Consider the following 5,709-nt stretch of genomic DNA (forward strand, 5'->3'; position numbering starts at 1 on the left):
GGAGAGGGAGAGAATCCCAAGCAAGCTCCATACTGTCAGTGCTAAGCCCGACATGAAGCTCGAACCCATGAACCATGAGATCATGACCGGAGCCAAAATCAAGAGTCAGGTGTTTAACCAGCTGAGCCACCCAGGCACCCTGAGGTTTATGTCTTTTTAAATCATAAATAAGTGTTGAATCTTGCCAAAGGCTTTTTTTTTTTTTTAATTTTTTTTCAACGTTTATTTATTTTTGGGACAGAGAGAGACAGAGCATGAACGGGGGAGGGGCAGAGAGAGAGGGAGACACAGAATCGGAAACAGCCTCCAGGCTCTGAGCCATCAGCCCAGAGCCTGATGCAGGGCTCGAACTCACGGACCGCGAGATCGTGACCTGGTTGAAGTCAGACGCTTAACCGACTGCGCCACCCAGGCGCCCCTTGCCAAAGGCTTTTGATGCATCTATAGAGATGATATTTTTTTCCCTTCGTTTCTGCTAATATTGTAAGTTACACTTGTTTGATATATAAATATTAAATAGCCTTGCATTCCTGGGATAAACCCCACTGAATCATAATGTATTTTCCTTTTAGTATTCATTTTGCTAATAGTTTGTTAAGGATTTTACCTATGTCCATAATGGATATTGGTTTGTAATTTTTTCTTGTAATGTCTCTCTCTGGTTTTGAAATCAAACTGATATTGGCCTCATAAAATGAACTGAAAAGTTCACTATCTAATTTTACTTTCTGAAAGTTCTCCATGGCTTAAGGATTGGTATTATTTCTTCCTTAAATGTTTGATAGAATTCACCAGTGGCACCATCAAGAATTTCTGGGAGAATTTAATATAATTTTAATTACTTTCATTATTATATTGATATTCAGGAATATTTCTCCCTGAGTCAGTGTTAAAAATTTGTGTCTTCCAAGGAACTATCCCATTTCATCCAAGTTTTCAAGCGTATTCACATAGTTATTCATAATATCCTTTTCTTATCTCCTTAGTTAATGTAGGATTTTAGAAATGTTTTCTCTTTTCCCAGATCCTGATAATTTGTGTCTTCTTTTTCTTGATTATTCTATTTAGATATTATCAATTATATTGATTTTTAAAAATCAAATTTTTAGTTTCATTGATTTTCTCTTTTTTCTATTTTTTGATTCATTGTTTGCTGATCTTTATTATATCCTTTCTTCTACTTCCTTTGGGTTCAAATTGCTCCTCTGCTCCTAGCTTCTTAAGGTGGAAGTCTAGATCATGGGTTTGAGACCTGTCTTCATTTCTAAGATAAGCTATAAATTTTCTTCTAAGGACTGTCTAAGCTGCATCCCATAAGTTTGAAAACTTTCATCTTCATTTAAAATATTTTAAAATTTCCTTGTGATTTCTAACTTTACCTTTACATTATTTAGAAGTGTGTTGTTTTTTTCTGAATATATATTATTAATTTTTAACTTAATTCCACTCTTATTAGAGAACATACGTACTCTGTATGATTTAATTGTTTTACATTAATTGAGATTGGGATTTTTTTTAATGTTTTTTTTTTTTTGAGAAAGAGAGCATGAGCAGGAGAAGGATGAAAAGAGAAGGGGGCAGAGAATCTGAAATGGGCTCTGTGCTGACAGCAGCAAGTCCAATAAGGGGCTCGAACTCATAAAAAGCGATATCATGACCTGAGCTGAAGTCAGAGACTCAACTGACTGAGCCCCCCAGGCACCCCTGTTTTATGGCTCATAATATGGCCTACTTTGGTGAATGTTTCATATGCACTTGAAAGGAATGTGTATTCTGCTGTTTTTGATAAAGTATTCTGTAAATGTCAACTAGGTTGAGTTGGCTGATAATATTGTTTTTTATCTTCTATATCTCTACTAATTTTTTCAGTTTGTTTGAAGGAAGAATATTGAAATATCTAACAATAATCCTGAGTTTGTTCATTTCTCTATCAATTTTTGCTGCGTTTATTTTGAAGCTCTGTTATTGGGTGTACACACATTTAGAATTGTTATGTCCTCTTGACCAACTGTACTCTCAATTATTATGAAATGGCCCTATTTATTCCATGTGACATTTCTTGTTCTAAGGTATACTTTGATATTAACATAGTCATTCTAGTTTTGTTATGATTGGTGCTTACATGGTATAAGTTATCCATCCTTTTAATCTATGTGTATGTTTGTATTTAAAATGGGTTTCCTCTGGACAGTGCACAGTGGGTCTCGCTTTTTTTTTTCTTTTTTTATTATCTTTAATTCCAGTTAGTTGACATACAGTGTTATATTAGTAAAAATATGGAACGCTTCATGAATTTGCGTGTCATCCTTGCGCAGGGGCCATGCTAATCTTCTCTGTATCGTCCCAATTTTAGTATATGTGCTGCTGAAGCGAGCACAGGGGTCTTGCTTTTTTAATCCAGTTGGTCTGACCATCTCTGCCTTATAAGTGGGGTGTTTGGATTCTTTATAATAAATATAATTATTAAGATGGTTGGGCTTAATTCTACCATCTTCCTATTTGTTTATTTGGTCCTATCTGTTCATTGTTCTTTTTTTCCTTTACTCCTGACTTAAAAAAAAATTTTTTTTTAACGTTTATTTGAGAGAGAGAGAGAAAACACATGTGTGCAAGTTGGAAAGGGGCAGAGAGATAGGAGAGACAGTGCAGAGCCTGACATGGGTTCAATCTCGCCAACTGTAAGATCACATAACCTAAGCCAAAATCAAGACTCAGACACTTAACCAACTGAACCACCCAGGCGCCCCTATTCCTGACTTCTTTTGTAATAATTGAATATTTTTAGCCCTCCATTTAATCTACAAGATTAGTTTATTAGCTATACCTCTTTGTTTTAGAAGTTTTTTTTTTTAGTAGTTACTCTAGGATTTAAAACATGTGCATTTTACTTATTTATTATTTACATTTTCATTTTACATGTATTTCAAATAATGTTTATTATATCACTTCTGGCATAATGTAAAAATGTCATAACAAAAATATACTATCATTTCATTTCTCCCATCCTTTGTGCTACTACTGTCACACATTTCACTTCTACAGATGGTCTAAATCCTACCATGCATGTAATTTTTGCTTTAACTTATAAACTATAAATACATTTTAAAATGAAGGAGAAGAAAGTGTTTTATATTTACTCATATATATGCCATTTCAAGCACTCTTCATTTCTTTGTGTAAATCCATATTCCCACCTGATATTTTCTTTCTGCCTGAATAATCTTTCACACGGTGCAAGTTTCTGGATAACAAATTCTTTCGACTTTTGTTTGTATGAAAAGCCTCTTTCTTTTTGTTTTTTTGTGGGTTTTTTTGTATGTTTTTTTTTTGTTGTTTTTTGTTTTTTGCCTTCACGTTTGAAAAATAGTTTCACTTATGTCCAAATTGTCTTATTTTTTTCTTTTGGCAATTTAAAGAAGCCATTCCATTGTCTCCTGGCTTGCATAGCTTTAGACATGAAGTCTGTAGTAACTCTTTTTTTTTTTTTTTAACGTTTTTATTTATTATTGAGAAACACAGAGACACAGAGCATGAGCAGGGGAGGGGTAGAGAGAGAGGGAGACACAGAATCTGAAATAGGCTCCAGGCTCTGAACTGTCAGCACAGAGCCCGACGAGGGGCTCGAACTCACAAACCATAAGATCATGACCTGAGCTGAAGCTGGTCGCCCAACCAACTGAGCCACCCAGGCACCCCTGTAGTAATTCTTATCTTTGTTTTTCTGTACGTACTGATTTTTATCTTTAGCTCTTTAATATTAGTTTTTAACAACTTGATTATGATATGGTTTGATGTGAGTTTTTGTGTATGTAAGTTTATTCTATTTAGCATCTTGTATCTTTGTCTTAGCATTTTTATCTAATTTAGAAAATTTTTCGTCATTTTTTCTTATTACTTCTTAGTATTTATGGTGCACCTGGGTGGCTCAGTCGCTTGAGCATCTTACTCTTGATTGCAGCTCAAGTCATGATCCCAGGGTCGTGGGATCAAGCCTCACATTGGGGTCGGGGTGAGCATGGAATCTGTTTAAGATTCTCTCTCTCTTTTCCTCTGACCCTCCCCCACTCACACACACACTCTCTCTCTCAAAAATAAATAAATTTATTAATTAATAACTTAAAAAGAGATTTCTGGAGAACTTTTCTGTATAACTAACTCCCTTTTGTATGGAATTCTTCCTTACAACTTTCAGTTGCCTCAGTTTCCCTGAACTCCAATCTCTCTCTTCAACTAAGTGTGACCACCATGCCATACTTGGGATTCCCCTCCCAGCTTCATGATCTGGAATGTGCTTCCAGGTAGAAACCTAAGTGATAATAGAACTTGCCTCATTTTTCTCTCTTCTCTCAGGAACCACAATCTGTGCTACCTCTAGTCCAATATCAGAAAACAGGTGTTTCATACTCTTTATAAGAGTTTCCAGTTATTTCTGTGGCAGGATAAAAGTGGCCCCTATTAGTTCATCATGGATTAAAACAGAAGTCCACTTTATGCTTTACTAAAAATCCATTTACTGACAACTTTTGGAAGGGAGTGGGGAGTAAACATGTGTTCAATCCAGCATGTTTAGCCACCCACCTTAATTTTAAAACCTGTAAATAAAACAATAATATTTTTTAAATTAATAATTACTCCAAACAGTGAGAGAGAGTAACTGCTTTCAACTTTTTACCAAGGTGTCTACAGTCAGCTCAATGAGGATTGGCTTGAATCAGGTTCCACACCTAGTTGCTGTCTTTACTTACTTTCAACAGGATCTTTTGATAAAAGAATTGTGCCAAAAGTTTGTTCTGCTTTTTCTCTAAACCCAATATTTATTATTTTCTTAGGCTGGTTATTCAAAGATCTTCACAATTATATGACTTACATGTAATTTTCCATCAAGAAGTACAATTTTGAATAACACTTTTATCATTTTGGTCTCTTCTTTACATTTACTGGCAAAATTAGCTTCCTACACTCACTCTAGGAAATATTACTTGATTTACCAGAGAGGTAATCATATTTTGTTTAAAAATTGTGTCCAAATTTGGTGGCGTTTTGCCACTATAGGGCAAAGTGTTACAAGAAACAGTGTCTTTGGGGACCATTACAATGCAATAAAGTCCAATTTTCAAACATTCAGCAATGTATTTCCTAACTGAACATCTCTTTTCTAGATAATATACTAACTCAAAACTCTCATAGATTATTTTGTCCTAGCTCATACAGATTCATGCTGTATATTCATACTGTAACCATATTCAATAAATATACTTACAGAATTATTCTGTATTATACTATTGATAATATTATCTTCATCATTAACTGTACCCTTCAATTACTTTAGATTCATAAGATTTAATACAATACGAAAGTAACTTTAAAAACATAAATGTTTATAACTAAGAATTTTAACACTAACAAGATGTGAAACACATTATACAAAATAATCTATAATTGATCACTGAAATTAGCTATGATGAACTGACCAATACAGTTGCAGTGAATATCATAAAACAATTACTAATAAGGTAATAGAATTTCTATAGAAATCTTAATTACTCTTACATTTAAAATTAGTGAAGTGTCAATGGAGTACTACGTGGCAATGAGAAAGAATGAAATATGGCCCTTTGTAGCAATGTGGATGGAACTGGAGAGTGTGATGCTAAGTGAAATAAGCCATACAGAGAAAGACAGACACCATATGTTTTCACTTTTATATGG

At 34.2% G+C, this 5,709-nt stretch overlaps 1 non-coding gene across 1 annotated transcript; it reads right to left on the reverse strand.

The window, feature by feature from the left end:
- Positions 1-2,270: 2,270 nt before the first annotated feature.
- On the reverse strand, positions 2,271-2,377 carry LOC115522502. The gene has a single exon (XR_003971408.1). It is a non-coding gene; the product is annotated as a U6 spliceosomal RNA (small nuclear RNA).
- Positions 2,378-5,709: the final 3,332 nt, after the last annotated feature.

This window comes from Lynx canadensis, chromosome C1 (assembly GCF_007474595.2).
Source record: "Lynx canadensis isolate LIC74 chromosome C1, mLynCan4.pri.v2, whole genome shotgun sequence".
Classification (NCBI taxonomy): domain Eukaryota; kingdom Metazoa; phylum Chordata; class Mammalia; order Carnivora; family Felidae; genus Lynx; species Lynx canadensis.